General features: G+C 37.7%; 1 protein-coding gene and 1 long non-coding RNA gene across 2 annotated transcripts in view; one reads left to right on the top strand and one right to left on the bottom strand.

Moving 5' to 3' along the window:
• Positions 1-19,707, top strand: part of LOC105841416 (uncharacterized) — a 312,744-nt gene that overhangs the window by 285,631 nt on the left and 7,406 nt on the right. The window lies entirely within an intron of this gene.
• The window catches only part of LOC134201008 (uncharacterized), a 192,686-nt gene that overhangs the window by 116,806 nt on the left and 56,173 nt on the right, over positions 1-19,707 (bottom strand). The gene's annotated exons all lie outside the window — the stretch shown is intronic.

The following is a 19,707-nucleotide window of genomic DNA, read 5'->3' on the forward strand; positions in this document are numbered from 1 at the left end:
GTGAAACATGGAAAGGCCTCCGGGCCACCAGTAATCTTTCAATCCTAAAATAAAAACATCTAAGAAAAAAACGAATCGTGTATTTTTTGTTTAACTTTTGCTCGCGGTCTCAACCAATCGACTATAACTTCTAGATGTAAGATCTAGATCTAGATTTAAAGGCTAAGTTATTACACGCTAAATTATTATCTACCTATGTAACGCACAAAAACCAAGAAAATAACATAAACTTTACAAATGAAATAGATCACTTTATGCATGGCTGCTTATGGTGCTTTTTTTTAATGGGGTTTGGCCGTCAGTATCAGAAATTCGTATATATCTGTCGTCAAGAGAATCAAGTACTTTACGTTGGCGATTTATCAAATAACGTACTGAGAGCTATCACACGCCGTCCGTCAATCTCACTGTTGTCCTATTTGAATTTTGTCCGGAGATCGGGTTTATGTGAGGTGCGTAACTGGGGCCATAAACTCGGCGGGAAATTAATGCATTTTTTTCGTATCATGCATCGATTCGGTTTGAAAATTTTAATGCATTTCAAGGCATAACAAATCGGCTGACACTGAACTATGTAAGATACCGATTTGAAAATCGATGATGGAAGCTGAAATAATCACTATCATTGTCATCATCATCAAGCCTTTATTGTTTTATTTAAAGTTGGGAATATTTTTCAAACCTACATTTTGGTTTATTTGACAAACATTTTATGAAAGTCGTAGTTATTGTTTTTTTTAGTGAACATCCGCGACTTCCTAAAATTATTTTCAGTAGCGATAATAACTATTTTTGTTTGTTAAACTGACATACAGGGTGATGATTTAGCGACCCGCCCTCGCTTCGCTTCGGAAACTGTAATTTATTATTGATTTCTCCGCTACATAATGGATGTTATTGTACATATAAACCTTTCTCTTTAATCACTCTATCTATTAAAAAGAACCGCATCAAAATCCGTTGCGTAGTTTTAAAGATTTAAGCATACATAGGGATATAGGGACAGAGAAAGCGACTTTGTTTTATACTATGTAGTGATACAGCACCTATAATATTTGTTATAGCTCTAGTTTTTACAGAAAAACAAATACTTTAAAATAAAAGAACATGCGTGATTTAGATTACTTATAAATCGCTTCCGCTAAGTCACCGCGTATCGTCCTTCGGTTTTTAGGGCTCCAAGCGTTCTGAGAAAGAATCACGGGTCGAGAAAAACCTAACATTTGTCACTACATCGGAATCTCGGGAATTAAACGCTTCAAGGGCTTCAGAGATTCCAACTTTTTCTTCTAACTTGCAAAGATTTTTTAATTTTCAGAATAAATTTGAATGAAAACTTAGATTTACTTTGAATTACAGATTTTTTCAACAAGTTATTAACGTCAATGGAAACCGTATTCATCGTTCATCGCAAATACAGACTTCGACTTGACTTGATATTGACAGTCATGTGTGCTTAGTGCAAGTTTTTTAATCTACAGAACATTTAATCTATGTACAGAAAACTGTAAACAAAGTTTTAATTATTTAATTTCATTTATATTTGATTTCAATATCGAAACAGCGCCCCTAGCGGCAAACGTAGGCAAACGCACCAACTCCATACAAATTTGAGTTAACTTTTACGCTATCGAGAACGTTAAAAAACTCGCAGTAAGCACATTGTTGTAGAATGGGCTCACGTGCGACGACATGGATACACAGCGCACTGTCCGACACTAATATTAAAATATAACAGCCATATTGAAATCGAATATAAATGAAATTAAAAAATAAAAATTTTATTTGCAGTTTTCTGTACATTATATAAAAAAAAATACAATAAATATTGTTTTCAACAGTTCGTATCGTTTTCATTAGGAACAAAGATTCCTGAATATACATTCATGTTCCGGTTTTCAAGATTGTAACCGGTTTTTACTGTTGCAGATAGGTTGACGTAGTTCGTGGGAAATCCGGTGTTTAATGGTTACGGAATCAAATATCGATGCTGTACCGGTTTTACAGATTAAATCTAAGACACCGCGTAATAATAAACAGTGCTCACTAACTTAGCCCTTAGTTGGTAATAGTATTGAGGTATATTTAATTGGAAAAATTGGTATCAGCCTGATAGCATTTGAATAACAGCATAGATGTATAAACATAATGAGTCCTTGTTATTATATTATAATAGAAATAAGTTTAGTTCAAAGAAATCATCATCATCATCTTAGGCCTTACAGCCCAGGGTGGGCCTTAGCCTGGTCCAGTATGTCTCTCCAGACTGCTCTGTTCAGGGCTTTCTCCTTCCAGTTCTTGACGCCGATATTTTTGAGGTCGCGCTCCACGCCATCCAACCATCGAAGTTTGGGTCTGCCACGACTTCTGCGGCCCTCTGGTTTGCCATAGAGCAATTGTCTTGGCATTCTGGTACTCTCCATTCGAACCACATGTCCTGCCCATCGTAGGCGTCCAATCTTTATAGTTGTTATGATGTTAGGATCTTTGTAAACATCATACAACTCGTGGTTATAGCGCGTCCTCCATATCTGGTTTTCCCGCACAGCACCGAATATCCGTCTTAGAATCTTACGCTCGAACACAAGTAGACGGTTCTCATCTTTTTTGCTGAGTACCCATGTCTCTGAGCCATAAATAAGAATGGGTCTCAGTAGGGTCTTGTATAAAAGAATTTTGATATTTCGTGACAGAATTTTGGAACAGAAATATTTAAGCAGGCCGAAGTAGCATTTATTCGCCGACAGTATTCTCTTAACTATTTCTGCTGTTATATTATTATTATTCGTTATCAGAGAACCAAGATATACAAATTCATTCACAGATCCAAAAGTATGCTGGCCAATATTTTTATGCGCTGTGTCCTCACGTAAGTCCCTCGACACCCTCAGGAATTTAGTTTTGTCTGCGTTTACTTGGAGACCGGCTTCGAGAGACGAGGCCTCGAGAGCAAGGTACGCACTTTCTACTGCGAGAGCTGATCTGCCAATGACGTCAATATCATCCGCATATCCCAGTACTTGAGCGGATTTGTAATATATATTGCCCGTCGTCTCTATTGCTGAGTCACGGATACACTTATCGAGTGCAACATTGAAAAGAAGGCAGGAGAGGGCATCACCCTGCCTTAGTCCATCATGGGTTCTAAAAGGATCCGATAGGTCTGTTTGGATCTTAACAATGCTTTGCGATGCAACCAGTGTCATCCTTGTTAAAGATATAAGCTTCGGTGGTACGCCAATCTCATGCATAGCCTGGTATAGGAAATCACGGCTTATGTTGTCGTAGGCAGCTTTAAAATCAATAAAAAGGTGATACGTGTCAGCATTAAATTCAAGAGTTTTTTCAAGTATTTGTCGTAGGGAGAAGATTTGGTCGATGGTTGATCTGCCAGGTCGGAAACCACACTGATATTCTCCTAGTCTACGCTCCACGAAAGGTTTTAATTTGCCAAAGAGAACGTTCGCAAATATCTTATATGCTGTATTGAGGAGTGAAATGCCTCGATAGTTCTGACAGTCGAGAACATCGCCCTTCTTGTGGAGAGGACAAATAACCGCTGTGTTCCATTCCTCAGGCATAACTTCAGAATTCCATATCTGCAGTACTAGTTTATGGAATTCCTCTTCAAACTGGGACCCAGCGTATTTCAGCAGTTCACTCTGGATGTTGTCGTTTCCTGGAGCTTTATTGTTTTTGAGTTTTTGGCTGGCAGCTCTCGTGTCTTCCAGAGACGGTTGGGACACTTCTAGCCACTGATGATTAAGTGGAGCTTCGACTTCATCGATATGAGTAGCAACTGATGGTTTGTTTAGTAGCTCTTGGAAGTGTTCTGCCCACCTTTTAATGACTTCTGTTCTGTCATTAAGCAGTTGGCCATCTTTATTTCTACAGGCTGAGGTTCTTGGTTTAAATTCCTTCTTTCCGCTATTCACTTGCTTGTAGAAAATCCTGGATTCCTGCTTTGAGTAACTATTTGCAATTTTCTTAAGTTGTTGCTCTTCAAACATTCGTTTCTTCCTTTTGTGTAGCTGTTTTTCTTTAATCCTAAGGTTTCTGTAATCCTCTCTACGGCACCGAGTGAGTTTTTGCTGCAATAATTTATGAGCCTTATTCTTCGCATTTGTGACTTTTTGGCATTCATCGTCGAACCACCCATTCCGTTTTCGCTTTTCTTCGTGTCCAAGAACTTTCGTAGCTGCTGTTGTAACTGCAGATTTCAGGCGTTGCCATATTTCATCAGAATCTACATTACTATTTCTATTATCTGTTATCTTATCCAGTTCTTGGCCCACACACTCAATGTACTCAGAGTTCACCCCTGGCCGTCGCTTTAACTTTGAGGTATCAAACTTTCTTGTCCTAACAGTCAAAGAAATAGTCGCATCAAAATGCGTATCTTAGTCGATCATAGCATTTAGGTCACAAACTTTTATAATGTATTATCACATTGAGATATAAATAATTAACCGCTTTATTATTTACGATAGTCCATTGTAATATAAAGAAATTTGTAAAAATATTAAAATTCTCTACGCATACTATTTATGGGCCGGGCCGTCTGTCTATCTTTATTGCCGTGGTTGGCATCTAAGCAAACAGTTCATATGTACATTGAAACGTTTTTAATAAAACATTAATTAGCCAATTAACGAATCTCGTTTGTTCATTTTTTTATTGACTACTTGACGACGAGCTCACAGCCCACCTCATGTTAAATGGTCACCGGAGTCGATAGACGTCAAAAACGTAAATGCCGCCACCCACCTAGAGACATGAGATCTAAGTCTCAGTTTTTACAGTAAAACGCCTGCCCCACCCTACAAACCGAAAGGCATTACTGCTTCACGGCAGAAATAGGCAAGGTGGTGGTACCTACCCGCGCGGACTCACAAGAGGTCCTACCACCAGTAATTACGCAAATTATAATTTTGCGGGTTTGATTTTTATTACACAATGATATTTCTTCACCGTGGAAGTCAATCGTGAACATTAATGGTTTGCTTTTGTTAATGTTTATAGCGTGGTCTTATTTTATTATTGTTTTCAATATTAAATTATTATTGTCTAATTATAATTGCAAAGTTGATAAAAAATGCTATGGAATAGCTTTACCGCGGCAGTTCCCGAGTGCCACACGTTTTTTTTTTATATTTAGTTTCGATCCAAAGAAAACTTTCATAACGAACGTACCCTGAAAACTCATCTCAAACCATTTAGATGTTTACCACAAAAACAAACTAAACCCTCTTTCCATTATAAAACATCGAAGCCAACTTTAAATTACGACGGAAAATAAATAAAGCTCTCGAATAAACATGAACTTTACCGTAGACTAATTAAGGGCGAAGTTTGCTTACGTTCCACTTTCGTTTAACAGAACAATAACACAATAACTACATCGGCTCCCGTTCTACCAGTTTGTGTAAATATTTCACTTGACTGTCGTATTTGAATATGCCGACTGCGCTGCTTGATACTTGTGTACGCTGACTTGTGATTCTTGGTGCTTTTGGCAACGTTACGTACTATATGTTTATCTGGTAATATTGTTGGTTCATGTGAATTTTGAATACCTTATCTAGACTACTTACTATATTATACTAATCTGTTTTTTTTTATTGTGTTGTTATATAACATTTGTTCCTTCGAGCGTAACGCAAAATTATTTAAAAATTAACCTGAACAATTAATCCTTTCTGCACGGGGACTGTGATTTTTTTTATTGCTTAGATGAAAGGATGATCTCATGGCCCACCTGGTGTTAAGTGGTCACTGGAGCCCAAAGACATCTACAACGTAAATATCGCCACCCACCTTAAGATATGAGTTCTAAGGTCTCAGTATTGTTACAACGGCTGTCCCACCCTTCAAACCGAAACGCATTCTTGCTTCACGGCAGAAATAGGCAGGGTGGTGGTACCTACCCTTGCGGACACACAAGACGCTCTACCAGCAGTAACGTTAAGGGCTTCGATCATACCTAGACAATTAGCTCAGCTGTATCCTAACGTAGCCTTTGTTATAGCTGATATCTATATCGGCAACGGCTCACCGTCTGCTCGTCATCATTTAAGCTTCCCTTAATTTTCGCGGGAACTATTGTTATGTTGTTAAAAATCAGTATTTTGAAGTTTTGTATTTGCAAAGTAAAATCATCGTTAGACATTAAATAGTTACATGTAGTGTAATCTCAAAGAAACCTTTGACAACAAACGATGAAGCATGCGAAAAACCCTGTCCGCCATTTGTAAAATGTTCGAGTTTAGAATTAAAAATGTTTGTAACAAATGACTTAACTTAGTGCAACGGAAAATTCTATGAAAGTCCTTTAAAATCTCCGTGTTCCGCGATAACGTTCAAAAGAGGTCTTCTCGCGAGTTCGATTACGGAGTTTTTGCAAAAAAAAGTTTGTATTGTTTACCGATGACGTCATAGCGTAAATTTCGTGCTAAACTTCCGGGGTGCGAAACATTTTAGCAGCTAATAAAGCGGTGTAGCCGTTAGCGAGTTAGCAAGTAAATCAAGTGAGGTCGTTGCGAACACCTGCATCGCCCGCGGCTCGCGTCTGACTTATTACGCAACTTTTTTTACTGTTTCATACGGGTAAATGAATTTTACAAATAAAATTTTGATCGCGATCCAAAGACACGCTAAGGTCGGTCACCTATGAGCAACTTTTTACTGGTGGTAGGACCTCTTGTGAGTCCGCACGAGTACCACTACCCTGCATAGTTCTGCCGTGAAGCAGTAATGCGTTTCGGTTTGAAGGGTAGGGCAGCCGTTGTAACTATACTTGAGACCTTAGAACTTATATCTCAAGGTGGGTGGCGTATTTACGTTGTAGATGTCTATGGGCTCCAGTAACCACTTAACACCAGGTGGGCTGTGAGCTCGTCCATCCATGTAAGCAATAAAAAAAAACTGTGGGCTTAATGTTTGTCTGTGTTATGGGTGAGGTTCGTTTAAAATTCCCGAATTGCCGCCTATGTTCCGATCGGCGTCCTGTTTTCAAAAATAGAAGGCCATTGTTCAATTAATCTCCGTTCGCTGGCCGGTAATTTAAAAATTCAACAACACATCAATCTAATATTAAATTGGCAAGGCGAAAAAACGCTCCTCCGACAATTTGGCAACGCAATTCGCACAAAAAACAACTGATTCCCGTTGCTGGCTGGCTCTCTTCCATTTCCATTAGGGAATGTTTAGCCAAAGTGTTTCCCAAACTTGCAGCCATTAGGCTGTTTCTTTTTGTCTTTGCCTGTAACTAACTTTTTCCGTTTGCCCTCGTTGTTTGAACGTTAAGTGTTTTTTTATCGGCATGCAACTTTACGAATGAGTGGTCGAAAAGTTTGAAGTTCCCTACTTACGCTTAGCTCGAAGAAGTTCCTGGTACCAAGCTATTTATGTTTTATTATATGAAGTTATTTAATTGCTTGCTCTAAATATTATAATGTTACTCACGTTAATTTAACCATAAGTCGAATGGGTTTTTTGGAACGAAGTTCCTTAAGGGACGATGCGGAGGGGTACCCTAACCGGGAAAAAACGTCCGTAACGTAAGATTTTTATTAGTAATGGACATAGTGTACGACTTAACTTTGTAATAACGTACAAATTAGTAATGCGCACAATGTATGATTTAACTTTGTAATAACGTAAAAATTAGTAATGCGCACAATGTATGATTTAACTTTGTAATAACGTACAAAAAATAACATATTTTTTTATCATTCATTGACCACGATCTCAGAGCGTTCGTTTGCACAATACACTAACTCTTATGCAAACAAACGTGAATGAAGTGTACCACAATAAGTTCGCACGTTACCGAATGACCGTGGGTTGTTGCGAAACCTCCAGTATTATTTTCTTTATACCTAGAATTGAACTTATAATTAATATTTTTATACTATGGAACTTCGTTCCTATCCGGTGTCCCACGACACCACACATCTTTTTTTAGAGGTTTGCACGATAAAACAACATGTTAAGAAGAGTTAGGACTTACCCCATAGCATCAGACCGCTGAATTTCTCGCCGGATCTTCTCATTGTCGCGCGATTGCAGACAGGTGCACTCATGAAGCAGCTAACCTTGAGCTATTAGCCTGTCTCCGGGACCCTTGGGTGATTGTTGGGAATTCTTCCCTCCCGGTTAAGCCCTCAAGTCCGACCACCCGTTCTGATTAACCGGCCAGGTCATCTATAACTATTGGTGTCAGGACCTCTTGTACTGGTGGTAGGACCTCTTGTGAGTCCGCATGGGTAGGTACTACCACTCCGCCTATTTCTGCCGTGAAGCAGTAATACGTTTCGGTTTGAAGGGTGGGGCAGCCGTTGTAACTATACTGAGACTTTAGAACTCATATCTCAAGGTAGATGGCGGCAATTACGTTGAGAAGTGGGTTGTGAACTCGTCCACCCATGTAAGCAGTAAAAAAAATATTCTAACACATACATAGTTTCCCAAAAAATCGTTTCTTTTACGAAATTAGCCTATGAAGATAAATTTTGAATTGTAAATCGGAGTAATACCCGAAACCCATTAAAGTTTGATTCTAATACATCAAGTTACTTCATAATTATTTTAATTATTTATACGTTTGAATTCTTCGCGACTTCAAAGCAATCTGCCTTCCATACCTAATTCGGGATCTCGCATTCGGAATCCATGAAGCGTCTCGGCAATTAACGCTTATTAAGATTCCGAGACACGTGTACCGTGTGTTGAGTTAAACAACGCTTAATCTCGGTTTTAAGTTAGCCCCGGGTGTCTCGTGGACGCTAAGCCTTAACTTAACCGCATATGTGCGGCTAGCGAGTTTTAGTAAAATTCATTTGGTAGAAATTTTTTTATGGCTTAGTTGGGTGAACGAGCTCATAACCCACTTGGTGTTAAGTGGTTACTGGACCCCATAGACATCTACAACGTAAATGCACCACCCACCTTGAGATATAAGTTCTAAGGTCTCAGTATAGTTGGTTACAACGGCTGCCAGCCGCCTTTCAAATCGAAACGCATTACTGCTTCACGCAGAAATGGGCGGGATGGTGTTACCTACCCGTGCGGACTCACAAGAGGTCATACCGCCAATAGTTATTGATGACCTTGCCGGTTAATCAGAAAGGGTGGTCGAACTCGAGGGCTTTACCGGAAGGGCAGAATTTCTGAAAATCACCCAAGGGTCCCCGGAGGCAGGCTAATAGCTCAAGGGTTGCTGCTTGTAATTACGCAAATTATAATTATGAAACATATTTAAATTTCTACTTTATAATAAGACACTCAGGGCTGAGTTTTGTCTAATTTAGCTATAAATCAATTTAATGTGTTGGAAAAGTAAAACCAATTTGTTTTTAAATCATAGTGCTAACAATTAATCGGAATCCTGAGTCACTAATAGTTAGACATCAATGAATCTTCTACGCTCCCTTGCTTAAAAAAATCTTAATAATTAATAATAATATCTAACACCTGAGATCCTTTTTTCGTGAAGATGAAAACACAAATCAAAACAAGCCGCCAGACCTCAATTTACTATTAGTTCTTTCTGTGAAATGTAATCAACTTAAGAAACGTAGCCAATACATAATTTTATACCAAAAAGTCTAAACTAATTTCATATCAAACAATTATGTTGACCGAGACAACTTGAGTTGTCTGTGAGTGACCATGAAAACTGTAAAATATTCGACACGTTGGAAATAATAAAAATTACAATGATTAAAAACTTAAAGTAAATTGTAAAACTTTTTTTCATTCATTATTCAAAAGTCGTCGTGGCCTAAAGGATAAGACGTCCGGTGCATTCGTGTTGAGCGATGCACCGATGTTCGAATCCCAGGCGGGTACCAATTTTTCTAATGAAATACGTACTTAACAAATGTTCACGATTGACTTCCACGGTGAAGGAATAACATCGTGCAATAAAAATCAAAACCGCAAATTATAATTTGCGTAATTACTGGTGGTAGGACCTCTTGTGAGTCCGCACGGGTAGGTACCACCACCCTGCCTATTTCTGCCGTGAAGCATTAATGCGTTTCGGTTTGAAGGGTGGGGCAGCCGTTGTAACTATACTGAGACCTTCGAACTTATATCTCAAGGTTGGTGGCGCATTTACATCATAGATGTCTATGGGCTCCAATAACCACTCGACACCAGGTGGGCTGTGAGCTCATAATATAAGCAATAAAAAAAAACTCTTTTTTGTTTTTTTTTTTTGGACGCAAAACGGGTTCCGTAACTTACCATCGATTGACGAATAACCAACATAAGAATGGTAATTAATTAGAGTTATAATAATACTAATAAAGCCAAATCCGTATCGTCGGTAACGTGATAACGTAATTAAAACCTATCAAAAACGTTTGAACAATAACAACGGAATATCTTATTGTTTTCATAATCCACAAGATTTACATCGCAGTCGGATCGTTTTCCGTAAACGCTAAAATATCTCGATAATAATTATTTCAAGGAGCCGTCGGGGGAAGCGTAAACAAGTTTCATAATAAATTACAATGAAACCGAAACTCGGAACTCAATGATTCATTAGACGGTATGTCGTTCGATAGAATTGTTTTCATTCATTTAATAATCATGAATCATTATTTTTTTTAAATGACAATCAAAAGCACATCACTAATTTTGATTCGCGTAGTCGGGGAAAAAAGCTCGCAGCAATTTTACCGAAACCCGTTTGTTCATTATTATTTTTATTGCTTAGATGAGTGGACGAGCTCACAGCCCACCCGATGTTAAGTGGTTACCGGAGCCCATAGACATCTACAACGTAAATGCGCCACCCACCTTGAGATATAAGCTCTAAGGTCTCAAGTATAGTTACAACGGCTGCCCCACCCTTCAAACCGAAACGCATTACTGCTTCACGGCAGAAATAAGCAGGGTGGTGGTGGTACCTACCCGTGCGGACTCACAAGAGGTTCTACCACCAGTAAAAGTTTTAGCCAGTTTTACCGGTTTGAAGGATGGGGCAGTCGTTACCTAGTTTAATTTAGAGCCCAGATGCGTGAAAAGCTCACGGTCTATCTAATATTGAATGGCTACCAATGGTCACAGACATGACGTCGAATAATCAATTGTTTTCTTTAACATTTGTCTTTTTTTTTTTACTTAATCGACATTCGTCCATAGACACAAAACACTTTACTGGCGGTGTAAGTCTGCGTAGGTAGATAGGTACCAGGCTACTGGTGTTAAGGCGTCTTTTGAGCTTGCTTTGATGCTTTATAATGGAACGAGCTTAGTTTGTTTTTGTTGTAAACATCTAAATGGTTTGAGATGAGATTTTGATCGTAATTTGAACTTTATACCTAAGGATAAAAGGCAGCATTCACATTGTGATAATTAATACAGCCCAACCAATACGAATAAATTGTCAGCTAATTTAAATAAGTGTTACCAAAATAGTCCAAATTGGGTTCATTATTATCTTGAATAAGCTATGTCCAATTGAATTAAGACATGATGACGAAAAGAATAATTATAAAAAAAAAATTGCTTGTAGAAACGCATTAGATAAAAGAGGCTTGGAGGGCGTCACGATCCGGGTATAATTATGTTATATCCAACCTTTATCCGGGATAATTATGTCTGCCCGGGAACGAGAATAGACATCACAATTTGTTTAATGGGTATGCTTTCTTTATTTTCTCGTTTTTAGGAAGAGCTTTTGTACAGTGGGACTCTTTGTAATGTTAAAATTGTTGCTACATGTGTTATCGTTTTTGCATTAATTAATTTATTACGAAATTATTAAATTAATATTGCAATTAAATTCGAATTGTTTTTTATGGCTCGAAACAAAGTTATGTATATTTTTACTTGCATGCTTAGGCTTAGATGGGATCGAGTAACTATGACGGCTAATCTCATGATAATCTATTAACGGAGTTCATTGACATGACAACGTCATTGCCGACACTCAGCCCGAGACATAATGAGTTGATTGTCTCGTTAATTTCTGATAGGCGGCACTTAACCGACTCAGTTTGGACTGTAGGATGGACGCAATTGAATCTTCATTCAATAATATATTTGATGATAATATAGTGATTTTTACTTTACTATGCCATACTCAGAAATGCCCTTAGCATAACTTATGCCATTTACGCCAATAAAAATTCACATTTTTTTTTATTGCTTAGATGCTTATATGGGTGGACGAGCTCACAGCCCTCCTGGGGTCAAGTGGTTACTGTGGTTAAAAAAAAAAAAAAAAAAGAGATGAGTTCTAAGGTCTCAAGTATAGTCACAGCGGCTGCCCCACCCTTCAAACCGAAACGCATTACTGCTTCAGGGCAGAAATAGGCAGGGTGGTGGTACCTACCCGCGCGGACTCTCAAGAGGTCCTACCACCAGTAAAATAATCCACATCCACACATAATCCTTTATTGTAACATTACAATCACACACACACACACACACACGCATGCAGGTTTTGTTTAACGCAATTCACTAAAGTCGTACATCACCGTAACAGAAAAAGAATTCTCTCGAACCCACAAAAAAACTCCGCCCCCGAATTTTCGTCCGGTTTGAATAATAAGCGAAAATAATTTCGTCCGGGCCGGTTTTAAGCGGTGTCATAAATTAAGGGCGCACAATACACGCCGGATAAATCGTTGTCACGTAAGAATGTCGCATTAGGTACGAGAGGGGCTTCTGACTCGCACGTGGGAGCTTCGTGCGGTAGCAGGGCTGTCTCGTGACTTCGGCGGAAGATTTTGTCGCGACTGTTAATGCGAGTAGTCATATACAAATCATGAATTGTATAGAAGGGTTGACGAGCTCACAGTCCACTTAGTGTTAAGTGGTTACTGGAGCCCATAGACATCTACAACGTAAATTCGCCACCCACCTTGAGATATCAGTTCTAAGGTCTCTCAGTATAGTTATAACGGCTGCTCCCCCTTCAAACCGAAACGCATTACTGGCGGCGGCATCACGGCGGAAGTAGGCAGGATGGTGATACCTACCCGCGCGGACTCACAATAGGTCTTACCACCAGTAAATCTTACAATACATATTTTAAGTCACAAGGATCTAACAATTATATATTTTAAGTCACTTGTATAATAGCATTCTCGTAATATTAAATGATCAGTTTGAGAAGCATTGTATGCTTATGTTTACAGTAATCTGTTAATAAACAATCACTTTAGTCAATACTACAACTTAAGAACAAAACTTCATTAATTCAGAATGCGATACGTATGAAGCGAAGCGGGTATTCTGAAATAAACATGAAATTCATGTATTAATAATGTGAACGTGTGTTTGTTTGTTTGTCCTTCTTTCGGGTTGAATCGAAGCAAACGGCTTAACATATAGCAAGGTGAGAGGTGGCATTCCTGTAATGATGACTATGAATTCCAGTAACCACTTAATATCAGTTAGGCCGTGAAAATATTGACTTACCTTAACAGTAAAAATTTTATGGTCAACTTTAATATCACGAATTGTTTCGACAGCCACAGATTTGGTTAGCGGTTTGGTAATTCGATAAATAAATGTATAATCTATATATTAATACGTGAAGCAAAAATGTTGTATCCCTTTTTATGAAAATTGTGTGGACGGAGGAGTATGAAATTACCCATACTTATAGATAATATAGAGAAGGAGTGCAGACTGTTTTTTTTTTTTTTATTATGCATAAAAAATATGTGAAATCAATTTTAAAAAATCATTACACACACTACCATATACTTAACATACACATGCATTCATACTATTTGTTTAATTTCAAACTTTTCTTATAGCCTCTAGTCTGTGGTCAAATTGAGAATAGATTAAATATTGTTTGTCTGTATTAATATTTGTCTAAATTGTAGTCTTGGTGAAATCTGTGATTATAGAACTATATTGACAATAGAATCATAATAGTGTACAAACTTATAATTTCAATTAATTATAATCGGATTTTGACTACCGGGGGACCACTAGTCTTACTTAACTAAAAGACTAAGAGTACCAACCCTAATCTCTGAAGTTACTCTTATTGCAATTTACCTTGCATAGACAATAAAATTAATTCGACGCGCGATTACCTAACTTTTGATTGACCAACGCAAAAATTTATAATACTCATTTTCTAACTCATAAAGATAAAAAAAAAAAAAAAAACTATATACTAATTTATTTAACAAGTTATATGCTTTTTGCGAAATGCGAATATAAAACATTTCATTCGCTTAGAAAGCCACTTTAATTTCCTAAACATAAAAGAAGAACACCAATATACCAGTCCTCCGTGCGTCGTAATCCTCAGTTCTGAGGGTCGTGACCTTTACTGAGCACTTTTGTCAGGACTATGTTCTTCCATTCACTTCTGTCCTCCGCGCAGTGGATAGCGACATTGATGCTGGATTCCAAAGTCGTCTTAATCTGATCGGACCAGCGCATGGGACTACGCCCCCTAGGCCTTTTTCCTTCCACTTTGCCGGTGATGAGAAGTCTTTACCATATACCAGTAAGAGAGGATAAAATATTTTATGATTACGTCTAAATTATTTTACATCTAAAGGTATTCTTGTAATATTTCCTACAAGAAACTCAAGAAGAGACCTTACAACTTATTTCGAAGTCTATCTCCAACTATACCGACGGCTTTATTTCAAATAACTACTTAAAAACATTTACTAGCGTTAAATAATTGTCTTGTGAGATCAATAGACAAAAAAATTTGGAGATTTACTTAATCTTTGAACTCTTCATTTAAGTTGTGTCGAAGTCATAGTTGTAAATTAATGTAATTATTCTATTAATTAATCTGACAGTATTACGAAGAAGTTTTATAGACGGTCTTGTCTGTAAACTAAAGATCTCTCTACGGACTTATATAAATAAATGTTTCAGAGATCGACAGTCTGGAGTGTTGTTGCACTGTATTTGTATTTATCTATGCAAACACTTTGCACGTCAGAGTTAACTGCTGATATGATAATATAAAATTAGAATAGGCTGTCATCTTGGAGACAAATAACACAAAACACCCAAGGACTATGCAGGAAATTTAGTGTCACTAGCCAAATAGTGCTTGGTAACTTTTTTACGGTGTGGCACCATAATTAACAGCATGCTCTAACAAAACAAATAAAAAGGGTGCGTGTACTTATGTAAGAAGCTATACTTTATTTTTATTAAATTTATTTCTTTTTTTTAAATATTAAATAATTAATATTTGACGTTAAAAAATGAAAGCGAATAACACTTTTTTTTACGAGTGTACATGTCATGTCAAAGTCACGTCGGTCGTATTGTAATGAGCGATTTAGTGGGCAACTTCATTTCTGTTAATTTTGTGTCACGGTGCGCGCGCATCTAAAAATTTCACTCTCATCAATTTTTCATAAAGCGCCTAAAGAAGTATAACTACAAAAAGTAATTTTGTAAGTACACTAAGACACAATATCTCAAGGATCATCCCTAATGGTAGGACGGGCAATAACAGCGGTACGCCGTAGCTAACTCGCCTTGTTATTGCCCTGTATTATTTATGTGAAGAGGTGACAGTTAGGTTAGCTTGAGTGCCACTTGCAGTACACATAATTGCTTTCTGTTCTCGTAATTCTCGAGCCAGCAAAAATGTTTAAAACGAAAACACCTTTTTTTATTGTTTAGATGGGTGGACGAGCTCACAGCCTGGTGTTAAGTGGTTACTGGAGCCCATAGAAATCTACAACGTAAATACGCCACCCACCTTGAGAGATATTTGCCAGTGGTAGGAGCTCTTGTGAGTCCGCACTTGTAGGTACCACCGCCCTGTGCGTTTCGGTTTGAAGGGCGGGCCGTTGTAATTAATACATTGAGACCTTAGAACTAATGTCTCAAGGTGGGTGGCGCATTTACGTTGTAGATGTCTATTCAGTAACCATTTAACACCAGGTGGACTGTGAGCTCGTCCGTCCATCTCGGCAATAAAAAAATAAAAAATAAATTATAAGGTTGTGGACTTAGAAGAGTTCCTACGTCCCACCACCAGTAAGACACACCTCTCGCAAATAAGCTAATATTGACTAATAAAACATGTTTTGTGGCAATAATGCTAAATTTAAAGCTATATTTATTCTAAGCAGAAATCGTAACTCACACAATAAGGCCAAATAGCCTAAGTGTAGTTTGCAAATGCTTTAAGAAGTATTTGTGTTTGTGATTGTGTTACTAGTGATGTAATTGACAGATTATCGAGTTTCGTTTGCACAGTTTGTATGGTGAAATAAAATCAGTACAGATATCGTCTTTTGTTAAAAGGGAATTTCTCCAAAGATCATTAATTCTTTCACGCGCTAAACTCGATGTAGCGGTCACAATCATTCCCGATGGAAAGAATGGAAAGCAGTCGACGTCGCCTCATACACGTCATTTCGGATCCTCCCGATCCACTAACGGTGCTTTTAGGTACCTCAATCACCGGTCATCGTTCTCGTCGAATCCGTCGCTTGCGACGAACGGCTCAACGATAAATAAACTCTCAGACACAGCCCACTGAGTTTCTCGCCGGATCTTCTCAGTGGGTCGCGTTTCCGATCTGGTGGTAGATTCTGCGAAGCACGGCTCTTGTTAGGGTTCGTGTTAGCAACGTCGTCAGGTTTGAGCCCCGTGAGCTCACCTTCTTACGCTGAAATAGCCTCTCAAGGATCTCAGCTTAGGGAGGAAGGAAAAAAAAGGTCACAAACACATGCGCATTTATTTATGGTATAGCTTTTGACATTTATAGGATATGTAAGCGAAATGTAACTTAGTTGCGTAATCTATATTTTCTTTATATATAAAAATGAATTGCTGTTCGTTAGTCTCGTTAAAACTCGAGAACGGCTGGACCGATTTGGCTAATTTTGGTCTTGAATTATTCGTGGAAGTCCAGGGAAGGTTTAAAAGGTGAAAAAATATAAAAAAGCTCGGAATTATATAAAAACAAACAATTTTGTTTTTCCTTTGATGTGTCCCCTTGATGTGTCTTTTATTTACCGATTGAGGCACTACGAAGTCTGCCGGGTCAGCTAGTATAAAATAAAAATAATAATGTTCACGTGTAATCTTAAATTCTACGTCATACAGTCTATAGAGTGTCATTCTATGCGTTCATAAATTGTTTGCGCAAAATAAAATCGCTCGACTTTCTGCAGCAAAGAGCTAAAACGAACTAGACGGTTAGGTCGCTTGCCTATTTTAGCTCATAAAATAATTTCACAAAAAACGTATTTACAATTTCAAATGCTCACTAAACTATTTATAGAACCCTACTCCGTATAACATAAAGACAAAACAGATATTCTTATGATAGCACATATGCAAAGTTTGCATTTCACGATGGCTTTGTTTTCACGATAAACTTCTCGTTATTTAAAGGTCACATCTCTATCAAAACTATTGGCTTTGTTTATCGAGACTGCTTGTACAGTGGATGGAATAAAGATAAAGCTATATTTATAGCTTATTCTATTGAGCGTATTTACTTGTACGATGAAACATCGTTCCGTTATTTGTCGGATATCGGCTAGTTATTGTTTTTATTGTCCGGATAATAGTTTTAACGTTTTTAAGCGTGTTTGTGAAGACTTCGAATATGAGTTAAAGTTTTCTAAATTATTTATTTATTTATTTATTTAAGGATTACCGACAGGATTACAGACAGTAAGACATAAAATAATATTGACCTGTATAGAGCAATTGATAACTGCAACTCTAATTAAAGGCAATCACAGCATGCATTACATTAATATATTATTATCTTTTAAAGCAATGATTATACCATATGTTTAGGCTCAACGGAATTTGAGACGCTTTTTGCATTTCGCTAATAATTCAATGGAGTTCCTCTCTTTGTGGGCGTGAACCCGCCAAAGCGAAATTAGCTCGTAATGTTACGTATATTAAATTATTCATAAGTCTTTAAGACCTAAATGATAAGACGCCCGGTGTGCTCATATCGAGTGATGTAGCTATTACAATTTTCAAATCACGTAGGAAGGCCCTTTTTTTTTTAAATATAATAAACATTTAACAGATGTTCACGAGTGTATTCCACGATGAAAGAATAACGTCGTGTAATCATGACGAAAACGCAAAGAGACCTCAAGGGTCAAGGTGCGCTGCTATAATCGCCTTTCATTTAGTGTACCGTGAGCTAATATGAAGTAAAGTTAATATGGTGAAGGAATAACATCGTGTAATAAAAATCAAACCCGCAAAATTATAATTTACGTAATTACTGGTGGTAGGACATCTTGTGAGTCCGCGCGGGTAGGTACCACCACCCTGCCTGTTTCTGCCGGGAAGCAGTAATGCGTTTCCTTAAATGCGCCACCTACCTTGAGATATAAGTTCTAAGGTCTCAGTATAGTTACAACGGCTGCTCCACCCTTCAAACCGAAACGCATTACTGCTTCACGGCAGAAATAGGCAGGGTGGTGGTCAGCTATAAATTTGAGGTACAATACCCACGCTCGTAAGTGTTATCATTGTTTTTTTTTTCAAAAATAAACGAATTAAAGGCTAATATTACATACTAGCCGTACTCGCCCGCTTCGCTGGGCATTTAAAATTAACATTATTATTTATTGTCATTATTATTAGGGAGTCCAACACTCATATAAATATTAACCTATCCATTAAGTACATGTATTTTCTACATGAATACCAAGTTTCAAGTCAAACGGATGTATGGTTCAGTAGTTATAACGGCACATCCGTAAAAACCACTGTAGATTTATATATTAGTATAGATATAGTAAAATATATGTATATAATTGCAATTACTTTATACATTTGATTAAAGTCGAACATAACAAAAATAGGCCACAAGAAAATCTACAATTACATAGTTACTGTGAAACTGGCGAGTCATTTATTACAGAATTCTGTTTTAGAAGTTGACAAAAACTGGTCATTGTTGGAGTGTTTCGGATCGATATACGATATTGTGATTCGCGTAGGGTTGGGTCGTTTATTTTTAATGCCGCTTATCGATGAACCACAGACGACATTGTTCCCATTTACATGTATTACACAGAGTTGTTGAGGTGCAAGAAGATATTGGGAAGGAGAATGTAATTGTTGAGGGGATATTGATTCCTTTTTTTTTATTGCTTAGATGGTTGGACGAACTCACAGCCCGTTACTGGAGCCCATAGACGTCTACGACGTAAATGCGCCCCCCGCCTTGAGATATCAATTTTAAGATTTCAGTATAGTTACAACGGCTGCCGCCCCGCCCTTCAAACCGAAACGCTTTATTGCTTCATAGCAGAAATAGGCAGGGTGGTGGTACCTACCCGCGCGGATTCACAAGAGGTCCTACCACCAGTAAGAAGGATTCTGCGGAAGATATAACGGAATTTAACAGTGGAAAGTAGAAATTATCATCAATCTTGCTGTCAGACATACATGTGTGAGGTTGGAAACTCAAATTGTTTTGATAGCTTTTTGCAAGTCGTTAAAAAAAGAATTAAAGAAAGCTTTAAATTCACTTATCGTGAAACCCTAAATTAGAGAAAATAGATATCAAGCTACCGGAAGTCCTTTCTGCGCAGAAAAGAATAAAATGTCATATTCTTTGGGAAATTTGATCGTGGTTAACTATACAAAGAAGGATATGTAAAATCACTACATAGCATAAAACAAAGTCGCTTTCTCTGTCCCTATATCTGTACCTATGTATGCTTAAATCTTAAAACTACG

The sequence above is a fragment of the Bombyx mori genome, chromosome 22 (genome assembly GCF_030269925.1).
Source record: "Bombyx mori chromosome 22, ASM3026992v2".
Lineage (NCBI taxonomy): Eukaryota > Metazoa > Arthropoda > Insecta > Lepidoptera > Bombycidae > Bombyx > Bombyx mori.